At 37.7% G+C, this 23,179-nt stretch overlaps 1 long non-coding RNA gene across 1 annotated transcript in view; it reads left to right on the top strand.

The window, feature by feature from the left end:
- LOC145546561 (uncharacterized) overlaps nt 1–23,179 on the top strand; it is a 363,980-nt gene that overhangs the window by 325,880 nt on the left and 14,921 nt on the right. The window contains exons 4-5 of the long non-coding RNA XR_014083030.1: nt 3,686–3,855; nt 9,018–9,173. This is a non-coding gene — a long non-coding RNA (uncharacterized LOC145546561). The remainder of the gene's footprint in view (nt 1–3,685; nt 3,856–9,017; nt 9,174–23,179) is intronic.

Genomic DNA, 23,179 nt, shown 5'->3' with positions numbered 1-23,179 from the left:
CTTTATAGTCCAACTCTCAAATCTATACATGACTACTGGAAAAACCATAGCTTTGGCTAGATGGACCTTTGTTGGTAAAGTAATGTCTCTGCTTTTTAATATGCTGTCTAGGTTGGTCATAGCTTTTCTTCCAAGGAGCAAGTGTCTTTTAATTTCATGGCTGCAGTCACCATCTGCAGTGATTTTGAAGCCCCCCAAAAATAAAGCCTGTCACTCTTTCCACTGTTTCCCCATCTATTTACCATGAAGTGATGGGACCAGATGCCATGATTTTAGATTTTCCTTGATTAAGTTCCATTTCTTCTATGTTGTCAGCAGAAATTTAGTTTTAAATTTTTGATTCAGTTTTCTAAAATAATGATCACCTCCCCTTGGCATTCCGACAAGCTGATCAGTGGTTGGCCTGAAATCATCGTCAACTCACCAAGCAATTACACAGAGAGTATCTGCTAATTCAGTTTGAGGCAATTAATCCCTAGTGAAAAGAAGCCACAGCAGATGGAGGTGGAGGCTGTCCCTCCTAACCAGCTCAGTGGTTCTAAGTCATCAAGAAAAGGGTGAGCTTTCTTCCTGGGACTTACAGTTGACCACTCTAAGGCCATATCATTTTCCTGTTTAGCATGATGTATTATAGGATTCTCAGGGAAAATATTTCATTGTGTAATGATCACAGGCAGGAAATGTTTTTCTTTATGGAGGGCTGTTCATCAGGAAACTTGGTATGCCTGTCTGTTTCTGGCAAGAGAATTAAATAATAAAAGGGGAGTATAATCTAATATTATGCTTTGGATTAATTCTAATTGATCCTAGAGAATTTAGAACCTAACTCTGCAAAGGTTAACATATGAAGTAAAGCTTCTTAGAAATAAATGACTTTTATATTGATGCTTTGATAGTTATAACATCTCTGGGCTTAATAGCCTTTTTATCCAGAAAGATCCCCAAATTGAATGTGGGGATGGAGAAGAGCTTTAACTCATTATTGTGTTGCATCTCAGATCTTGGGGGCGATCGTCTTGTTTACAGGCACATCAGAGCAGCTCTAAGCACTTAATAGAATATAGATGTCATTTGGACCTAGGAAAGCTTACTTTATAACCACCTACTGGTAACTGTTTTTTGGCTGAAGAACAGCATAGGCTAATATTATCTTGGTAAATTAATGAACAATTTCAGTTCAGTTCAGTCGCTCAGTCATGTCCGACTCTTTGAGACCCCATGAACTGCAGCATGCCAGGCCTCCCTGTCCATCACCAACTCCTGGAGTTCACCCAAACTCATGTCCATTGAGTCGGTGATGCCATCCAATCATCTCATCCTCTATCATCCTCTTCTCCTCCTGTCCTCAATCTTTCCCAGCATCAGGGTCTTTTCAAATGAGTCAGCTCTTTGAATCAGATGGCCAAAGTATTGGAGTTTCAGCTTCAACATCAGTCCTTCCAATGAACACCAGGACTGATTTCCTTTAGGATGGACCCGTTGGATCTCCTTGCAGTCCAAGGGACTCTCAAGAGTTGTCTCCAACACCACAGTTCAAAAGTATCAATTCTTCGGCGCTCAGCTTTCTTCACCATCCAACTCTCACATCCATACATGACTACTGGAAAAACCACAGCCTTAACTAGACTGATCTTTGTTGACAAAGTAATGTCTCTGCTTTTTAATATGCTGTCTAGGTTGGTCATAACTTTCCTTCCAAGGAGTAAGCATCTTTGAATTTCATGGCTGCAGTCACCATCTGCAGTGATTTTGGAGCCCAGAAAAATAAAGTCAGCCACTGTTTCCCCATCTATTTGCCATGAAGTGATGGGATCGGATGCCATGATCTTAGTTTTCTGAATGTTGAGCTTTAAGCCAACTTTTTCACTCTCCTCTTTCACTTTCATCAAGAGGCTCTTTAGTTCTTCACTTTCTGCCACAAGGGTGGTGTCATCTGCATATCTGAGGTTATTGATATTTCTTCTGGCAATCTTGAGTCCAGATAATTTGAATACTCAAGTAAATCCTTTATTTGGAAGGCTAGCACTTTCACAGTAAGGGGCATCCACAATTTGAGAAACTGAGGAGAATCGGCATTCCAATGTATCACGTGGCTGATTTCAATCCTTCACTTTCACTGATACAGCTACTAAATAATGTTGATTAAACATACTTCATGTGGACAATGCTGTGAGAAACAAGTTTCAGGGATAGAATTCCTTTATGGAAGAATGTTTAAGGCTATTATTTAATGAACTGTAATGATTACTTTAATATTAGAGTCAGTAAAAAAAATAATATTCAAGAATTTAAGCTCCATTGAAATAAGTATGATATCATCTCTCACTCAGCTCTCTGGTTAGCATAAGGCCAGGAGCACATCAGATGCTTGCCCTGAATTTAAGATTAATGGTGATGCCAAAGTTGTGGGTCTGGGCTTTGCTGCTCAGTGACCCTATACTTCTCATAGTAATGTAGGAGGATTGTGGATTGCATGGGGATAATGATGCCCTGTTTATTTGATAAATGCTATCAGTTCAATTCAGTTCAGTCGCTCAGTCGTGTCCGACTCTTTGCAACCCCATGAATTGCAGCACACTAGGCCTCCCTGTTCATCACCAACTCCCGGAGTCCACCCAAACCCATGTCCATCGAGTCGATGATGCCATCCAACCATCTCATCCTCTATTGTCCCCTTCTCCTCCTGCCCTCAATCTTTCCCAGCATCAGGGCCTTTTCAAATGAGTCAGCTGTTCGCATCAGGTGGCCAAAATATTGGAGTTTCAGCGTCAACATCAGTCCTTCCAATGCTATTGGTTGAAGTGAAATACCCAATAATAAATTTGAAGTATAAATCTTTGGAGCAAGCCAGAAAAATGGTGTAACTCGGTACATTGCTAATTTTCCAAGTGTTACTTTTCACTGCTCTAGAAGGACATTTTGAAAGTTAACAGATATCATACAGAATCCTCTAAGTGATTCAATTTTTTAAAAAGGCAAATCTGTTAAAAAAAAATACAACATCCATCTAATTAATATTCTGCTTTGTAACTTACATAATCCATATTCAATTGCTTAATGAGTTTTTGATTGTCACAATGTTCCTTGTATGTACTTGAAGGTGAATTGAAAACAAAACTAGTAGAAACCTATAATGAATATCCAAATACTATATAAAGGTCATTCAATAAATAATCAATATTCTCTCTATAATAATATACATACTATATTTGCTAGATATGTATGTCTGTATATTAGTTATTAAAAGAATATCTTGAAGTCAGATTCAAGGAATAGTATATAACATGAGCTACTCCCAGAACCAGACTGAGAAGAAATAGTGCATTGATTATATATATACAGGATGTACACACAAAGTAATATAGTAGAGATTTTCCTTCAAATTCCTAATATATTAACATGTTCTCAAATAATATAACTCAGTTTTTCGATGAATTGCAAGCACAGTCATTTGTCATGACAAAGAAAATCAAGAATTCTCCTGTGGATAATTCATTATCTCACTGTATGTACCATTACCTAAACATTTAACACAATGTATTATAATGATATAGTTTCATGTTTTTCTCCCTTATTAGACCTTTGGGTCTTATCCATTCTATTTTTCTAGATTCAACTCCTTACTTTAGGGCTATAAATAGATACATATATTTATTTGACTGATTAATTTATTGGATATTTATAGCATATTTTACAGAATTTGGGCTTCTCTGATGACTCAGACTGTAAAGACTTCCTGCAATGTAGGAGACTCAGATTCAGTCCCTGAGTTAGGAAGATCCCCTGAGGAAGGGAATGGCAACTCACTCCAGTATTATTGCCTGGAGAAGTCCATGGACAGAGAAGCCTGGCAAGGTATAGTCCATGGGGTTGCAAAAACTTGGGCACAACTGAGCAACTTTCACTTTCACACTTTCACTTGCAGAATTTACCCTAATCTTTTGGTTATTATTTTAAAAATAGAACAAAATATTTAATTATTTTTATTAATGGCTAGAACAAAATGACAAAATTTGAGTAGAGGACGATTACTAATACCTCCAGAAAGAATGAAGTGGCTGGGTCAAAGAGGAAACAGTGCTCAGTTGTGGAAGTGTCTGCTGATGAAAGTAAAATTTGATACTATAAAGACAAATATTGCATAGAAACCTGGAATGTTAGATTCATGAATCAGAGTAAATTGGACATGGTCAAACAGGAGATGGGAGAAGTGAACATCAACATTATAGGAATCAGTGAACTGAAATGGATGGAAATGGATGAATTTAATTCAAATGACCATTATATCAACTACTGTGGGCAAGAATCCCTTAGAAGAAATGGGGTAGCCTTCATAGTCAGCAAAAGAGTCTGAAATGCAGTACTTGGGTGCAACCTCAAAAACAACAGAATGATCTCAGTTTGTTTACAACTTAAACCATTCAATATCACAATAATTCACGTCTATTCCCCAATCATTGATGATGAAGAAGGAGCAGTTGACTGGTTCTATGAAGATCTTCTAGTACTAACAACCAAAATGATATCTTTACATTGTAGGGGATTGGAATGTAAAAGTAGGAAGTGAAGAGATACCAGAATAACAGGCAAGTTTGTACTTGGAGTACAAAATGAAGCAGAGCAAAGGTTAACAGTTTTGTCAAGAGAACACACTGTTCATCAAAAATAACTTTTCCCAACAGCACAAGAGACAACTCTAGATGTGGACATCACCAGGTGGTCAATAGCAAATTCAAATTGATTTTGTGCTTCGTAGTCAAAGATGGAGAAGCCCAATACAGTCAGCAAAAACAAGACCTTGAGCTGACTGTGGCTCAGATCATGAACTCCTTATTGCAAAATTCAGACTTAAATTGAAGAAAGTAGGGAAAACCTCTAGGCCATTCAGGTGTGACCTAAATCAAATTCCTTATGATAATACAGGGAAGTGATGAATAGATTAAAATGATTAGATCTGGTAGACAGAGTGCTTAAAGAACTATTGACAGAGGTTTGTAACATTGTAAAGGAGGTAGTGACCAAAACCATCCCAAATTAAAAAAAAAAAAAATGCAAGATGGTGAAATGGTTGTCTGAGGAGGCTTTACGAAAGCTGAGGAAAGAGAAGCAAAAGGCAAGGGAGAAAGGGAAACATATACCCAACTGAATGCAGAAAGAGCAGGGAGGGAAAAGAAAGCCTTCTTAAGTGAACAATGTAAAGAAATAGAGGAAAACAATAGACTGGGAAAAAGATGGGTGCAGCAAAGGACAGAAATGGTAAGGACCTAACAGGATAAGAAGAGATTAGGAAGAGGTGACAAGAATAAAGATGAGAACGATACAGAAAAGGTCTTAACGACCTGAATGACCACAATGCTGTGGTTACTCACCTAGAGTCAGATATCCTGGAGTGTGAAGTCAAGTGAACTTTAGGAAGCATTACTAGGAATAAAGCTAGTGGAGGTGATGGAATTCCAGCTAAACTATTGAAAATCCTAAAAGATGATGCTGTTAAAATGCTACACTCAATATGTCAGCAAATTTGGAAAACTTAGCAATGGCCACAGGAGTGGAAAAGGTCAGTTTTCATTCCAGTCCCAAAGAAGAGCAATACCAAAGAATGTTCAAACTACTACCATTGCCCTCATTTCACATGCTAGCAAGGTTATGCTCAAAATCCTTCAAGCTAGGCATCAGCAATATGTGAACTGAAAACTTCCACATGTACAAGCTGTATTTAGAAAAGGCAGGGGAACCAGAGATCAAACTGCCAACATTCATTGTATCATGGAGAAAGCAAGAAGTTCCAAAAAAAAAAAAAGCAAAACACACATCTATTTGTGCTTCATTGATGGTGTGGATCACAACAAAGTGAAAAATCCTTAAGAGACGGGAGTACCAGACCACCTTAGCTATCTCCTGAGAAATCTATGTGTGGGTCAAGAAGCAATAGTCAGAACTGGACATGGAACAATGGACTGGTTCAAAATTAGGAAAGGAGTATGACAAGGCCGTGCATTGTCCCCTTGCTTATTTAGCTTCTGTGCTGAGTACATCATGCAAAATGCTGGGCTGGATAAATCACAAGCTGGAATCAAGATTTCTGGGAGAAATATCAACAACCTCAGGTATGCAGATGATACCACTCCAATGGTAGAAAGTGAAGAGGAAATAAAGTCTCTTGATGTGGGTGAAAGAGGAGAGTAAAGAAGCTGGTTTTTAATGCAACATTCAAAAAACTAAGATCATGGCATCTGGTCCCATCACTTCATGGGAAATAAAAGGGGAACAAGTGGAAGCAGTGATGCGTTTTATTTTCTCGGGCTCCAAAATCACTGTTGACAGTGACTACAACCATGAAATTAAAAGATGCTTGCTCCTTGGAAGAAAAGCTATAACCAGCCTAGACATCATATTAAAAAGCAGAAACATCACTTTGCTGACAAAGGTCTGTATAGTCAAAGCAATGATTTTTCCAGTACTCACGTACAGACGTGAGAGTTGGACCATAAAGAAGGCGAGTGCCGAAGAACTGATGCTTTTGAATTGTGGTGTTGGAGAAGACTCTTGAGAGTCCCTTGCACTTCAAGGAGAGCAAATCAGTCAATCCTAAAGGAAATCAGTCCTGAATATTCATTGGAATGACTGATGCTGAAGCTGAAACTCCAAAACTTTGGCCACTTGGTGTGAAGAGTTGACTCATTGGAAAAGACCCTGATGCTGGGAAAGAATGAAGGCAAAAGAGAAGGGAGAAGCAGAGGAAGAGATGGTTGGATGGTATCATCGATTCGATGGACATGAATCTGAGCAAATTCCAGGAGATAGTGGAGGACAGAGGAGCCTAGTGTGCTGCAGTCCATGGGGTCACAGAGTCATACATGACTTAGCAACTGAACAACAACAAAAGACCATAATGACAAAATTTATTTTTTATCTTCTATTTCCCAGCATCAAAATGAACACACTACGAATTCCACCAAATATCTACTAGGGATTGATTTTTTAACATCTCATTCTGGGGAAAAAAAGATGCAATCAAAATTCGTATATTCTACAAAAGTCACTCTGAGATAACAGTTTGTTTTGAAAAAGTATGTCCAGATTTTGTTGTCTATCTCTACCCTATGAAGAACTAAGAATTGCGTATGTGGACAAGAACAACTTTGGGGAAAATAATGACTTTCTATGAGTACAACATTGTGATAGCATGCCTCCTTAACTCGCCAGGAAAGAAAGTCTGCTCTTTTCATTTGCATAAGTGACTGTTAGGTTAGCCATTTGGTCCTTTTATTAGTCAAAGACACACAGATATCTACATTTCAGCATAGGATATTGAATTGACCTTGTCTTGATGGTTATTGAATTTCTAGATATATTCTAGAATAATTATTTAGTTATCCAATTTTAAATGTGGTTTTATTATATATTGCTCAAATCATCTTGAAACTATCCATAGTATATATGGTGTCCTTACAATCCTCACATCTGTTTGTGTGACAAGATGAATGCATTTACAATGGTGTCTAGGTTTTTTTGCATGAATGTCTAGTCATAAAATTCTGAGACTTCTTATAATGGAAGAAATACCCAGTGAATCTTGAAACATGAGTACAATTTTGATGAACACATATCTACTCAGGGTGCTAGGTGAGATTTGATTCACTGGATCCTCTCATACTCATGGCAGAATAGAATCATTTGGATGATTTTAGTGAAAATATAATATAGAAATTAGAAATAGAATAGAGGTAATATAAACATTTATGGACTAGAATAAATAACCTTCAAAATTAGCTGTTCTCATCTTCTTTTGAGAACTTTCTCAACCTATGATAATTAATACAGATGCTTAAAAGAAAGAAAAAGTGAAGTCGCTCAGTCGTCTCCGACTCTTTGCGACCCCGTGGACTGGCTCCTCCATCCATGGGATTCTCCAGGCAAGAATACTGGAATGGGTTGCCATTTCCTTCTCCAGGGGATCTTCCCGACCCAGGGATCAAACCCAGGTCTCCCACATTGCAGGCAGATGCTTTACCCTCTGAGCCACCAGGAAAGCCATAGATGCTTAAAAGTATGGTCAAAAGGAACTCATTATTACAGGTAAAGTAAATTAAATTATAATTTCATTCTTCTCTTATATTACTTTTGATAGTTGCTTTTATTTTTGCTATCTAAGACTTTGTCATACTAATAAAGGTCATTTTTGACCCTGATTGACAAATCAGTTGTCTACCATATATCTCTAATATAATTCATTGAAGATTATTTATTAAAGAAGATGGCATTTATAAATATGATATACACTTAACTTGGATTTGCAATAATCTGTGTGAGGAAGTGACTTTTCCTTTATTGGAAACTAGAATATCTCCAGTTTTGCCAGTAAAAAATGAGTCAATATAAGGGCAGTGAGTATGTTTAATGTAAGGACAATGAGTATGCTCTTCCCTAGGCAGATCTAATGGTATATTTGAACAACTGTTTTGTTTGTTTGTTTGTTTGTTACTATGAATACAGATATTTTCATGTCCTGTATACTGCATAATCGGTTCTAATCTCAGGGAGAAAAGACAGTGGCAGTGCTTACAAACCCCTTAAAACTCCAGCCATAGTCTATGAAAGAAGAAAAATAAAATTAGACAGGTTCAGTTCAGTTCAGTCGCTCAGTAGTGTCCGACTCTTTGCAACCCCATGAACCGCAGCCAGGCCTCCCTGTCTATCACCAACTCCCAGAGTCCACCCAAACCCATGTCCATTGAGTCGGTGATGCCAGGTAGTCATCAATTTTAATCCATATGATAATGCCTATCTCCAGTATGAACATAAACCAATTAGGGGTACCTACTACATGATTAAAAATTTCTGGTCTACTTAGAGAAGTTTTAAAAAATGTTCACCTAAACTTCCAGAGACAACTCACCTTTAATTGAAGTTAAGTCTGTTTAGGAATTTCCTTCTGATAAGGATCAGAGGTACTGTAGGAAGTTGTCGTATGTTATATTATTACCAACTGTACATTGCCACATTTGTCATTGCAGGGCCCCTCCTTGAAGGAAGAATGTACACTCCCTCCCTGTAGTTCAGCTTGGCCCTGTAACTCTGGCCAATGGGATGCCAGCAGAAGTGAAAAAAGCTGCATTTGAGAAGTTTAAAGAGTCACACGTTTATTCCACGATTGCTTCTCTCCTTGTAAGGTAAGAATGCTTGTTGCTAGTGCAGGCAAGCTGCTACATCAGCCTGAATCCCAGCCAACGAAGGTAAGAAATAAACCTTTATCCTCATAAGCCAGTGAGATTAGAAGTTGTTTGTTAACATGGCATAGCCTAGCGCAGGGTGACTAATACAGATTAAACAGTAGTCATTCACACACAAGTCTCCTCTCTTTCATCATTTTGTGTCTATATCCTCTATCATAATTTGTAAAAAAAAAATTATATATATATATCACCCTTTGTCTTTTCTCCCCCTTATTTTAGTCTTCCTTTGAATTTCTGATTTTCTGCTCATTTATGTTCTCAACCCACTTTTTAAAAAGACTGCCAGAAACCTGTTCTTATCCAGAGTTCAGAAAAAACAGCCCCTTTTCCCAAATTGACTCACCCAGAGTGGGGCTTCTATCCAACATATAATATTTTTGAAAATATCTGTGAGAAATTTTTGACAATGAGCAATTTGAAAACTCTTGCTTGTGAACCTGCTTTGGTCTCTTAGCATTGCCATAGCGCAGAAGAGAAGGAGGGCACATGTTAAGATTTATATAGCTGACAGAGATTTCTATGTACTGTCTGCACTACATTTATATTTTCAGCTTAAATCATTGAGTGATTATTTTCTGAAAGAATTTTGTCTTTCTTGGGGGCGGTTGAAAATCATGTCTGCTCGATGATTTATTAAGTGAATAAGTAAGTGAAAATGAACAGACTGGTACTGATTTTTACCATAGGCAGCAAATTATGAATAATGATTCTTCCATGCTTGAACTCCTTTGCAGTGATTCTGCAAATAATTCTAGTTTTCTCAGGTTGTTTCGGCCAAATGGATTTGCATAGGCAGGAAAGGCTGAGAGACAGTGGTTAGGCTTGGAGCACTATGTAGGGGAGCATGCTGGAATTTTATTAGAAATATGGGCTTACGTGCCATCAGGCGCCCTCTGTTCATCATTGTCATGTGTTTACAGGCCTGTGAGTGAAGGGAAGACTAGAAAACATTCAGGACTGTGTAGCAAATAAAAATATATATATATGAGTTCCAAGGACTTTTAAAATGCATCTTGAACATCAAAGGGCGTATAATTAAGCTGAAGAAGTTTAAGAAATCTATGGAATCTAACACGCTCTACCTTTGTAAATACTGTGGACTGGCATTCCTTGAGAGCAAAACAGTATATTCCTTTTTTCCAAGGTAGCATTTTTAATATATTAGACTTAATCATATGTCATTTCCTTTTCATTGTGTCAAATGCAGTTGGAATTTGACAATTTCATATTGTTCAAGCAGTAACTTAAAATTTGCTGTCCAACTAGCCTATGACAGAATGCTCATTTCTGAATATGTACCCCAAGTTGATGTGCAGAATGTGCCTTCATAGATTTATAGTTATAACTCACTTTTTGTTATAGCATACATATTTTACTCCTAAACATCAGAACAAATAATGCTTTATCTGTTGGTATGACATCATATCAAAATAGCTTAATATTGAACGCATTTCTTGCTTTCTTAATTTTGTTTTGTGGTGTTGATAGTGGTGATGAATTGAATTTTGGTTTTGCATTAATAGGTTAGAGTATATGCCTCTCCCCTGACATGCACTGTGCATCCATATTACACATGTTCCATAGTTTCCTTTTGCAAATATCTCTATGATTTCTTTTTATTATTCCATTTTGCTTTCTCAAGGTACTAATTTAAGATGATATTGCAATTAGTTTATCCATTATCTTTAATTGTGTTTGAATTAAACAGTGATATCTTTATCTTCATAAATCAATGCATGGACAACATTATTTGATTTCTATCATTTGAATTTACTGCATTATTAGTGAGATCTATCACTTTGGGGTAAATTATCTGTTAATATTTTGTGGTCATTTATTCTATTGTGATCTTTCATTTTTCCCTGTGTCTGAATAATTTTGGTGTAAATGAATACAAGATGTTTCATAAATGTGAGAAGGGGTGGTGAGAAGGGAAGTTGTGCACAAGGAGAAGCAAAGGTGACCTGGAGAGAACATGCCTAGGAAGGAGGAGGGAACCTGTAGTCTAAAGTGAAAGTGAAGTTGCCCAGTCGTGTCCAATTCTTTGCGATCCTATAGACTGTAGCCTAACAGGCTCCTCCGTCCATGGGATTTTCCAGGCAAGAGTACTGGAGTGGGTTGCCATTTCCTTCTCCAGAGGATCTTCCCAGCCCAGGGATCAAACCCAGGTCTCCCGCATTGTAGGCAGACGCTTTACCATCTGAGCTACCAGGGAAGCCCTTAAAGTGAAAGTTGCTCAGTCGTGTTGGACTCTTTGTGACCCCATGGACTATACAGTCCATGGAATTCTCCAGGCCAGAATACTGGAGTGGGCAGCCATTCCCTTCTCCAGGGGATCTTCCCGACCCAGGGATCGAACCCAGGTCTCCCGCATTGCAGGCAAATTCTTTACCAGCTGAGCCACAAGAGAAGCCATAAAGGTAGTGTGAAATCTTGAAGATGCAGAGCGTGCCGATAAAGCCTGGAAATATGTCTGGTCTCTTCTTGTCTGTTAAACTCACATCGTCTGACCCCACTACTCCCTAAATTTGTATCTTTGAAAGAAAGCTATGATGGAAAAGAAAATGAGAGTTTCATTTTGCTCTGTGACTCTCCCCTGGAAGATCCCCAAATGAGAAGAGATGTACAGTTACCTAAAAGAAAAGGGTTATAGCTAGATATCTGAGGATGGCAAAATGCCAAAGATGGCAATGATTGGAGAGCAAGTTCCCCACCACACGGTGAGGGCAGATGGGATCTCCATGGGTGCTCCTCTAGTTTAGCATGATGTTCTCAAATTGAAAGAGGCAAGAGGCTGCAGTGTGGTCAGGAGTGTGTGTGTTGGCAAGATGTGTGGTCTGGAGGTGTTTAGCAGGGGCACAAAAAGGGATCTGCCTTGAACTGGGAAAAGCAAAAATAGTGAAGGAGAAAGAGGTAACAACTTCCCCTGTCAGAGTTTCTGGTTTTATCTGAGTTTTTCAGAGTCCCATTTGGGGAAACCTGTGGAGACACAAAAGGGGAAACACTGAGGTTCTTGTCTTTCTAGAATATTCTTGATATTTTAAGCTGTTTGTATATATAATGTATAATAATATATTTATATATAATAATATAATATATATATTACATATATATATATATATAAATTGTAGGTAGTCAAAATACAAAGAACAATTATTTTCTGGTATTTAGACCTGTGTATAGAAACCTCAGAATATTCTTCTTTGATGTTTTAGTTTCTCATCTGGGAGATTTAGGGGTTCTTTCATTTTAAAATAGTTGAAACATAAAACCTTAGTATTTTCTCTCTTGTTACTAATTTAAATTTTTCATGATGGAATATATTACACATATAGAAAGTTTATAAATTACGTATATAACATTTCAAGAATAATATGATTACCCAGGTAGTCAAATCTCTGTTTAATAAAACTAGTATCACCACACTTAGAGGTGGTCAGAGTGGCTCTGAATACATACCACTCTCTCTCCCAGGATAACTACTATTCTGGATTCATCACCCTCATGCTTTTGTTAAAGATAGTCTATCATTTACTCATTCTCACTTCAAAAACATGTGGTAGGACTGCTTTTTTTGAGTTGCCTTTTGCAGCAAAATTATGCTTCAACTATTCACTCATGTAGTTACACGTCACTGTGCAGTTGTGTAGTTCACATTTTTACTGCTCTAAGGATACACTAGAATATATTTGTACATGTTATGATTGATAGACATTTGAGTTTTTTCAATTCTTGCCTTTATTAAAAATGCTGCTGTGAATGTTCTTATACAAGTCTCACATTGAACACAGCCAAGAGCTTCTGTGGAGTGTGTATCTAGAAGTGGAATGGTTGAGTATGCCAGCTGTCAGCATCACTCAATAATGTTAAATCATTTTCCAAACAGTTGGGCCAATAGATGATTGCATGGTAATAAGTGAATGAGTTTGTTTTGCTTCAGAATGTCTCCAGCATCTGGTACCATTGGACTTTTTGGTGTTTGCAGGTCAGATGGGCATGCAATAGTATTCATTTATTTATCTTTTTACCATGTGCCATGATATAATTTAAATATTTCTCATTGTCAGTGAGGTATAGATTTTTTCACATGCTCATGGATCATTCCTATTTCCTCTCCCTTTCACGTCTTTTACCTATGTTTCTGCTTTTTTTTTTTTTTGCACTATTTTGAGGGAGTCTTTTTAATACAATAGTTTATTTATTATATAAGGTGCAAATATCTTTCCCAGTATAAAACTTGGCATTTACTCACTGTGTGAGATACAGATCTTCATGTATTTCTGATATGTTCTTTTAATATTCACACTTTTTTTGTTGCTTAAGAGAGTCTTTCCTATTAGGAGGTCATGACTTTTGTTTCTGTCATTCCTAAGTATAACAATACTGGTTTTTACATTTGTTTTTAATCTACTTAAAATTATTTTTGTCAGGTATGAGGGATGGATAAAAATTATTTTGCATGGATAACCAATAACTTAAGCACAATTACATAGTCCTTTCTCCGCTGATCCAGAGGGTCAGCTCAATTGTAAATCATGTTTGCAAATGTGCATGAATCTTACTAACTATGGTTTTTAACATGTTTTGTTATCTGTTTGGGAAAGTCACCTCATCTTGTTTCTTTTAAGAGTGCCCTGCTCTTTTTTCAATCTTTTGTGTTTTCATATACATTTTAGAATCACTTTATCATTTCCATGGATAATTCTGTAGGGATTTGGTTGGGAATTTCACTGAAATTCAAAGTAAATATGAGAGAGGTTCAAGAGGAAGGGGTCATATGCATACCTATGGCTGATTCATGTTGATGTATGGCAGAAAGCAACACAATATTGTTAAGTGATTATCTTCCAATTAAAAATAGATATATTTTTTAAAAAATTTAAAAAGTAAATATGGGGACAATGTACATCTTCATAATATTCAGTCTTCTTGTCCTATAACAAAGTGTATCTCTTACTTTATTTAGGTCTTCAATATCTTCAGAAGAGTTTGTAATTTTTTTCCTGAAAGACTTGATATACCTTCTGTTAGCATCTTTTCTAAGAATGTTGTATTGTTTTGCCATTGTGAATAGTGGTCTTCCCCCATTTAGCCCTCAGTTTCTTCCTCTAGAAGTTTTACCTTCATTATTCTTTACATCTGAAAGTAACCACTATTTTTACTTCAAATGACATAGATTATTTTTGACTGTTTTGAGCTTTATAATTATGTTCAGGCTATATAATATTTTGTGTCTGCCTTCTTCCAGACAATAATGTATTACTGATGGTGAGATTAATGTTAAGTGATGCATAAAGTTCATCAAGTAATATTACAATCTCGTAGTATATTCACCTATATTGATGAACATTTGACTTGTTCCCCACTTCTGTCTATTAGGGAGAATTACTTCTATAAACATACCTATACATAATTTCAGGTGTACATGTGTATGCATTCCCATTGGATGTGTACTTATAAATGAAAGTGTGGTACCACAGGCTATGCATTTGCTCAGTTTTTGTAGATAATGTTAGATTTTCAAAGTGGTTAAATACTCTACCATCTATTCAAGCTATGATTTTTCCAGTAGTCATGTATGGATGTGAGAGTTGGACTGTGAAGAAAGCTGAGCACCGAAGAATTGATGCTTTTGAATTGTGGTGTTGGAGAAGACTCTTGAGAGTCCCTTGGAGATCCAACCAGTCCATCCTAAAGGAGATCAGTCCTGGGTGTTCATTGGAAGGACTGATGTTGAAGCTGAAACTCCAATATTTTGGCCACCTGATGCGAACATGGAAAAGAGGAGGAGAAGGGGACAACAGAGGATAAGATGGCTGGATGGCATCACCGACTCAATGGACATGAGTTTGGGTAAACTCCGGGAGTTGGTGATGGACAGGGAGGCCTGGTGTGCTACGATTCATGGGGTCGCAAAGAGTCGAACACAACTGAGTGCCTGAAATGATTGAGTGACTGAACTGATTAGCTGACTGACTACCATAGTAAAGTTCAAGGGCATACAGGAACTATCTACACTACTTTTTTATTTAAAAGCAAAAATTAAAACTGTCCTAAAAAGGTATATTGATAAAAATAAATAAATAAAGCAAGTAAAATGTATATAGTTGGTGTGTTTTCAGGAAAGCTGGTGTCAGTTCAATTCTGAATGTCTCTTGCCTGAGACACACTCTGGCCAATGTAATTTTACATCCTAAATACAGTGATATTCCTAAATTATGAAGTATTGCCTACAAGTTACCCTGAAACCATTGCATCAAAATTGGTGAGCATCATCCAATTTGTAGTACAAGTGAACATCTTAAAAAAAAAAAAAAAATCTAGGTAATTGAAATAATTACCCGTCATCATTTATTATAGCCCATGATGGGAACTAGTGCTCCAACTTAGCAGAAACATGAACTTTTATAAATATTGAATGATAATTAATCAAAATGAAATACTTTGCTCCAAGACATAAACTTTAGTTCTTTAGAAAATTAATTGAATTTAAAGTAGTGTTTTTGTAGGTTTGGGTAGCTATTCATTAATACCAGGGGACATTTACAATTGTACAACTTTTAGAACATTTAATAGAAACGCACTCTTGTAGCTGGGACAGAGACTGTCTGCTTCGATTCTCTCATTTACTCCTTTAAAGAGAAAGAGAGAGAGAGAATGACCTAGCCAAAACTGTTATATTGTTTGTCACAGAGCACTTAGAATTCATTTTAATTTTTCACTGCAGTTTAGAATTTGAAGCCAAGAAATTTAGATTGGGGTTCTGAATATACCTCTCACAGGCTGTGTGAGAAAGTCTGGTTCTTTCACTTTTATTTTTCTAAGTATTAGTTTCCTTCACTATAAAATGAAGTTAAGGATGATAATATAATAATAATAATCCTCTGAGTATTTCATTATGCTCCTTAAGGTTTCGGTGGCATTGTGTCCTAGAGAGAAAGTTGAAAACTGTAAAACAGAAGTGTTAACATTGTTCTTAATTTTGTTGAATCTTATTGACTATCATTTACCTCTGATTTCCTAGATGGATAAATTAAAAACCAAGCCATTAACAGTCTTATAGAATTGTTAAAATTTATTTTACATGTACTCAGGTTTGGATAGACTGTACACTTTTCATCAGTTTCTGTGATAATTTTTTCATTCATTCATTCATTCATTTTTTGCCCTACTGCTTTTTGGGTGCTTTAATTTGGTTTAGTAGGCTTTATAGTACAGACAGTAGGGGAAAGTGTTTCTCTGCAGCCTTAGACAGTCTTGACCTTTTTTCTTTATTATAGTTACTTTTTCTTTCAATGACTCCTGCACTAATACTTCCTCCTTGTTTTCCTTCTACTTCTTTGAACAGTCCTTTGTAGTCATTCCTTCTGTGCCTTAAAAGAATAATGAGTTCTAAGTTTAGCACCCTTATCTTTCTATTACATATATTCTTCCTGGATAACTTCACTTAATTTCCATGGCCCCAAGTTTATTGTGTGCTTATGTTGCATGTGTATACATCTGCTGCTGCTGCTGCTAAGTCGCTTCAGTCGTGTCCGACTCTGTGCGACCCCACAGATGGCAGCCCACCAGGCTCCCCCGTCCCTGGGATTCTCCAGGCAAGAACACTGGAGTGTGTTGCCATTTCCTTCTCCAATGCATGAAAGGGAAAAGTGAAAGTGAAGTCGCTCAGTCGTGTCCGACCCTTAGCGAACCCATGGACTGCAGCCTACCAGGCTCCTCCGTCCATGGGATTTTCCAGGCAAGAGTACTGGAGTGGGTTGCCATTTCCTTCTCCGCTATGGTTACTGACTGGGAGACATAAATCGTTCCAAGGGGCTACCTGCTAGCTAACTCTGTGGGACAGCATACAGAGATCTGTTGCTACAAACACAAATAAAAGATAATGCAGCACATCACTGAATGCTGAATGGACCAATAGATAAGCCCAGTGAAAAAAAGGTGGGAATAGGAATGCCAGGCCAGGGATTTCAACCATTCACATCAGAATCTTGTCTTGAAGTGGAACATCCAAAATAGTTCATCCCAATGCCAGTTGATCATTTTCTTTTATAAGTATCCTAAAGTGACTTAGCAGCAGCAGCAGCAACATAAATTAGGTATTAGTGAATAAGAAAAATGGTGTGAGAAAGTAATATCATGGGTGAATCATGGGACCGAATCTGTCGTTTTAGATCTTATTTAAATCAAGTCAACAACTATAGTTGCTTGTCGTTTAGCATGTCCTAATAGCTAACGGAGAAGGCAGTGGCAACCCACTGCAGTACTCTTGCCTGGAGAATCCCATGGACGGAGGAGCCTGGCAGGCTACAGTCCGTGGGGTCGGGAGGAGTCGGACACAACTGAGCGACTTCACTTTCACTTTTCACTTTCATGCACTGGAGGAGGAAATGGCAACCCACTCCAGTGTTCTTGCCTGGAGAATCCCAGGGACGGGGGAGCCTGGTGGGCTGCCGTCTATGGGGTCGCACAGAGTCGGACACGACTGAAGCGACTTAGCAGCAGCAGCAGCAAAAGCCTCAGCATTGTTTCGTCCCTTCCTTCCCCATCCACATTACTATTCCACAGCACTCATACCACCTCTCTCAGGTTCAAAACACACCGGCCTTCATTATGTTTCTCAAGCACAGGATGTTCCTTCATACTCTACAGCCTTAATCACGCTCTTCCCTTTCAGATTTCAGCTCAGTCATTGTTCCCTTGGGGAAATGTTCCCGGGTCCTGCGGCCACTCCACATTCCCTAAGGAAATGCTCTCATTGTGTGACATCTATCAACTTGTATTTGTCGTTTTTTGCCATTTTTTAATTTATCTTGCTGTCACTTATATCTCTGTTTACCTATACACTGTAAGATTCATCAGAACAAGGATTTCATCTGTTATTTTGTTTTTTCATTTTTTTAAAGAAACCTCCATACTGTTCTTCATAGTGTATGTACCAATTTACCTTCCCAACAGTGTAGGAGGATTCCTGTTCTCCACACCCTCTCAAAAATTTATTGTTTGTAGACTTAAAAAAAAAAAAAAACTTGCTATTTTATAGTGGAGTATAGTCGATTGATTCCTTTTGTTTTACTTATTATTTCTACCTTTAGTCCTGACCTAAGTATCTAGTACATAGTAGGCATTTAGTGAATATTTACTGAATGAATTTCAGGCAGATTTTTTTCCTATTTTTCTTTTTTAAAATTTTTGAGTTTTGACTGTGGCCAAACATTTTCATGTCCTAGCACATACTTTTCTCATGTAATTCTTTTATTAACTTGAGGTTTATTTTCTGGTTTCTCAGAGCACTGATGGTCTGAGAAGATATAAATTTGAAAATCCCTTAGTTGGAAAATGGGGGAGATATTGATTAATACAGAAAAGGATCATGGATTCTGCAAACAAGTTTAGAGTAGATCTGTGATAACTAGGAATAAGAAATGGCCATATGGTGAGCAAAGAGAGGTTAGAGAAAGAGAAGGTTTCTAGCATAACCCAGGGGGCTGTGGCCAATGCTATGTGTCTTAAGAGGAGTGGATATGAGTATTTGGAATTGGATATGCTTGTTCTTGGCCCCAAATTTAAAGATCCTGTCACTGCAGCTGGCCATGATGAATTAAGTGGAACCTGTTCTAAACAGGCCACCCTGCATATTAAACTTCTCAAATGCCTAACAAAGCAGTTTTGGAAGAATTCTAACTAGGTCAGCAATACATTTGCCATATATCACATGCATAATTCTAATGTAATTCATAAGTATCTTGGCTTATGGAAATTGATGTTTTCTGTAAATATTGGAGTGTGAACAACTCTTCACTGTCAGTCAAAGCAGAATTAAATTTGAGGCTAGGACATATCAAGGGAAATAATAGAGATTCACAGATTATAGGGTGAGAGGGGTCAAGTGCTACATATTATCTGGCATAAACAGAAACTTCCAGACCTATAGCTTCTTTCTCATGGAGTGACAGACAATCTGCTGTTCCTTTGAACTAGGTTCCTGAAGGCACCTCAGTGAGATTTCCTGGAGTAAATAATTCTTTGCCTACTTGAGCTTACAGGAAAAGCTTCATCCTAAGGTATCTTCTTAGCTTCTCTTTCAAATAACAGTTCATTGCCTTTTCCTGGCCCTCTTGACTGCCTTGATTAAGTTTTCCAGGATTTTATCATAATGATCTCTTCTAGCCTTCAAATAACTTCATAGGGAGTGATCTAAAAAATTTTCACTGAAATGCTAACAGTGATTACCTCAGGCAATAACATTACACACACAGGTACCCATATATATTTTCCAAAACGTTTATAATTAGTATGTATTGATTTTATAATGTATCACTCAATTATTTATTCCACCAATATTGATTGAATGCCTACTGTATACCCTAAGTCTTCTAGATGATAGAGAAACAGAGGAAATGATGATTGAAATAAATTGCCAAGTTGTCATGTGGAAAGATGTCTCTACGCACCATGCTGACCCCTAACATTTTCCACTCAGAATCTTTCAGAACTAAGAGACCAGAGTCTGTGGTAGAAGACTCATCTGAAACTTGAGAAGGGAAAGATAAAATAGAGAGAAGGAAGCTCTCCTTTTTGTCAGTATATAGTCCTGAGTTGTTTTCTTTTTTTTTTTTTAAGAGTCAAGGTAAAATCACTTCCTGAAGGTGAACTAATTTTCTCTTCTACATTTTTGGCATTTCCCTTCAGGTGAAGCATATAGTGACCTAATTCTGTGCAAGATTTTGTAATCTGTAGGGATGAAAATTAAAAGAGATGTGTGCTTGAAAAAAAAAAAAAAGGACATTGAATAACCAGACTTTTGGTTAATAGCAACAAAAAAACAATCTGTTAATGTTTAACTCTGTTGATTTTATTTCCAAATGTATTTTGGGGAATTGTTAATTCAGAAGTTGGTTGTTAAAAAAATATTTGAATACACTGTCCAAAGTTATTGAATATCTAATAGGGCAAGAATAAGGACTTTGAAATATTTTATTTAGCTAAATAATTTTTGGTGTCAACTGTGTACTCCCCAATAGACAAAATGCTTACCCACAGAAACGATTCAGTTGTTTTCACGAAATGTTTTTTATGTGACAGGTAGCTATGGCATAACATATAGATGTCAGCTGCTATTCCGATGGCTTGCCTTAGGCACCTGTCACTTCAAGAAACGTTGAGAGTAGACCTAGATTCTCAGCCCAGGGCTTCACAAGGAGCATATGGCTCCAGGAAGGCTGTCAGAGATGATTCTCTTGCTGACCCCACCCTTGATGGAGAGATTGGTGTTTTGAGCTGCCTGGATCAAAAGAAGCTTAGCTTTTAGCTGTGGTTTGTGCCAGAGGGCCCCTTCTGTGGCTTATCTTGGGTTATCCTTACCCCTCGGAGGACCCCCTTCATACACACACATACCCCCCCACCCCACACCCACACACAGAGATGTGTTTAGTTCTGGAACTTTATGGAAAAGTTCTCTTGGCCATGCCAGGAAGTGGGGTGTATTTTGGAATCCTTGTGTTTGCTTTATGTAAAGGATCATCAGTCACTGTGGTGCATATTCAAGCCCTGACCTCATAGGGATGGATCAGTTCAGTTCAGTTCAGTCGCTCAGTTGTGCCCAACTCTTTGTGACCCCATGAATTGCAGCACACCAGGCTTCTCTGTCCATCACCAACTCCCAGAGTCTACCCAAACCCATGTCCATCGAGTCAGTGATGCCATCCAACCATCTCATCCTCTGTCGTCCCCTTCTCCTCCTGCCCCCAATCCTTACCAGCATTAGGGTCTTTTCCAATGAGTCAACTCTTCACATGAGGTGGCCAAAATATTGGAGTTTCAGCTTCAACATCAGTCCTTCCAATGAACACCCAGGATTGATCTCCTTTAGGATGGATTGATTGGATCTCCTTGCAGTCCAAGGGACTCTCAAGAGTCTTCTCCAACACCACAGTTCAAAAGCATCAATTCTGCAGTGCTCAGCTTTCTTCACTGTCCAACTCGCACATCCATACATGACCACTGGAAAAACCATAACCTTGACTAGACGGACCTTTGTTGGCAAAGTAATGTCTCTGCTTTTAAATATGCTATCTAGGTTGGCCATAACCTTCCTTCCAAGGAGTAAGCGTCTTTTAATTTCATGGCTGCAATCACCATCAGCAGTGATTTTGGAGCCCAAAAAAATAAAGTCTGACACTGTTTCCACTGTTTCGCCACCTATTTCCCATGAAGTGATGGGACCAGATGCCATGATCTTAGTTTTCTGAACGTTGAGCTTTAAGCCAACTTTTTCACTCTCCTCTTTCTCTTTCATCAAGAGGCTCTTTAGTTCTTCTTCACTTTCTGCCATAAGGGTGGTGTCATCTGCAAATCTGAGATTATTGATATTCCTCCCGGCAATCTTGATTCCAGCTTGTGTTTCTTCCATCCCAGCATTTCTCATGATGTACTCTGCATAGAAGTTAAATAAGCAGAGTGACAATATACAGCCTTGACGGACTCCTTTTCCTATTTGGAACCAGTCTGTTGTTCCATGTCCAGCTCTAACTGTTGCTTCCTGACCTGCGTACACGTTTCTCAACAGACAGGTCAGATGGTCTGGTATTCCCATCTCTTTCAGAATTTTCCAGTTTATTGTGATCCACACAGTCAAAGGCTTTGGCATAGTCATTAAAGCAGAAATAGATGTTTTTCTGGAACTCTCTTGCTTTTTCGATGATCCAGTGGATGTTGGCAATTTGATCTCTGGTTCCTCTGCCTTTTCTAAAACCAGCTTGAACATGTGGAAGTTCACAGTTCACGTATTGCTGAAGCCTGACTTGGAGAACTTTGAGCATTACTTTACTAGCATGTGAGATGAGTACAATTGTGCAGTAGTTTGAGCATTCTTTGGCATTGCCTTTCTTTGGGATTGGAATGAAAACTGGATAGGGATGGATAACAGAGGGAAATTAAAGAACAGTAGGAAGATTCTTATTAGATGTGCATCCCTACTTTCTGTTATAATTCCACATTTTTTTTTTTTTTGATGCACCCACATGTTGAAGTTCACTGTCATTGAAGTTAGATGAGCATGCAAGTATGGGTTCTAACTTGAGTTCTTTTTTTTCATCTGAGTCTTGTTTCTAGGAGGGAAATTTCCTTGGCTATGTTCTAAACCCATGTTATACAAATTCTAGTCACTACTGTGTTAAAAAAATAAGCCACCTGTTAAGGGTCTTCTGACTCTTCTGATTTCTTCTCCATACTTAAGAAGAGAGATCTTTTAAAAATCCAGTGAGATCATGTATTTCACTATTTTTCTCCTTTAAATTTTCATATTTAAGATTTTAAAGTGATTTTTCATAATCTCTTGGGTAAAATCATTACAGCCAGGACATTTTCTAACTTTCCAGCTTCATCTTGTGCTCTCTGCCTGTTGCATTCTTGGCTTTGACCACATGTGTTTTCTCTCAGAATCTCTAAAACGGCCACTCATTTATAGGGTTTCTGTGCTTTTGCATATGCTGTTCAGAGTGCTGCCTGAGGAGCACTCTGTCTCCACAACCCAGCTAAAACTCTCTAACTCAAGTTCATCTCTGAGCTTACACACCATTTCCTATGAGGAAGTTTTCCTGTCTCTAAGGCCATGCTAAGTCTTCATGGTCTACATATCCTGGTGCATCACCCACAAAGCACCAGTTATACTAACCAACCTTGCCCAATCTTGAGCTTTCTTGCTGACTTATAAATTCAGTGAAGATAAATACTCTTTCCTTATACCAACATATTTGACAAAAAATAATTATGGATTGAACAACTCAAAGACATTGATTTTTTTTTCTTGGGATTTTTTTTTTTCTTGTTCTTGAGTCTTTATCTGTCTGAGAAAGAAAGCAAATACAAGTATCTTTAGTGTATACCCTACCTGAGAGAAAGAAATTCTGATTGTGGACCTAAATCTTGTATTCATATTACAG

Source organism: Giraffa tippelskirchi, chromosome 4, assembly GCF_054371585.1.
Source record: "Giraffa tippelskirchi isolate mGirTip1 chromosome 4, T2T-mGirTip1v1.2.pri, whole genome shotgun sequence".
In the NCBI taxonomy this organism is placed as follows: Eukaryota; Metazoa; Chordata; class Mammalia; order Artiodactyla; family Giraffidae; genus Giraffa; species Giraffa tippelskirchi.
The sequence above is the reverse complement of the archived record's forward strand: the minus strand, read 5'-3'. Positions and strand labels throughout refer to the sequence as shown.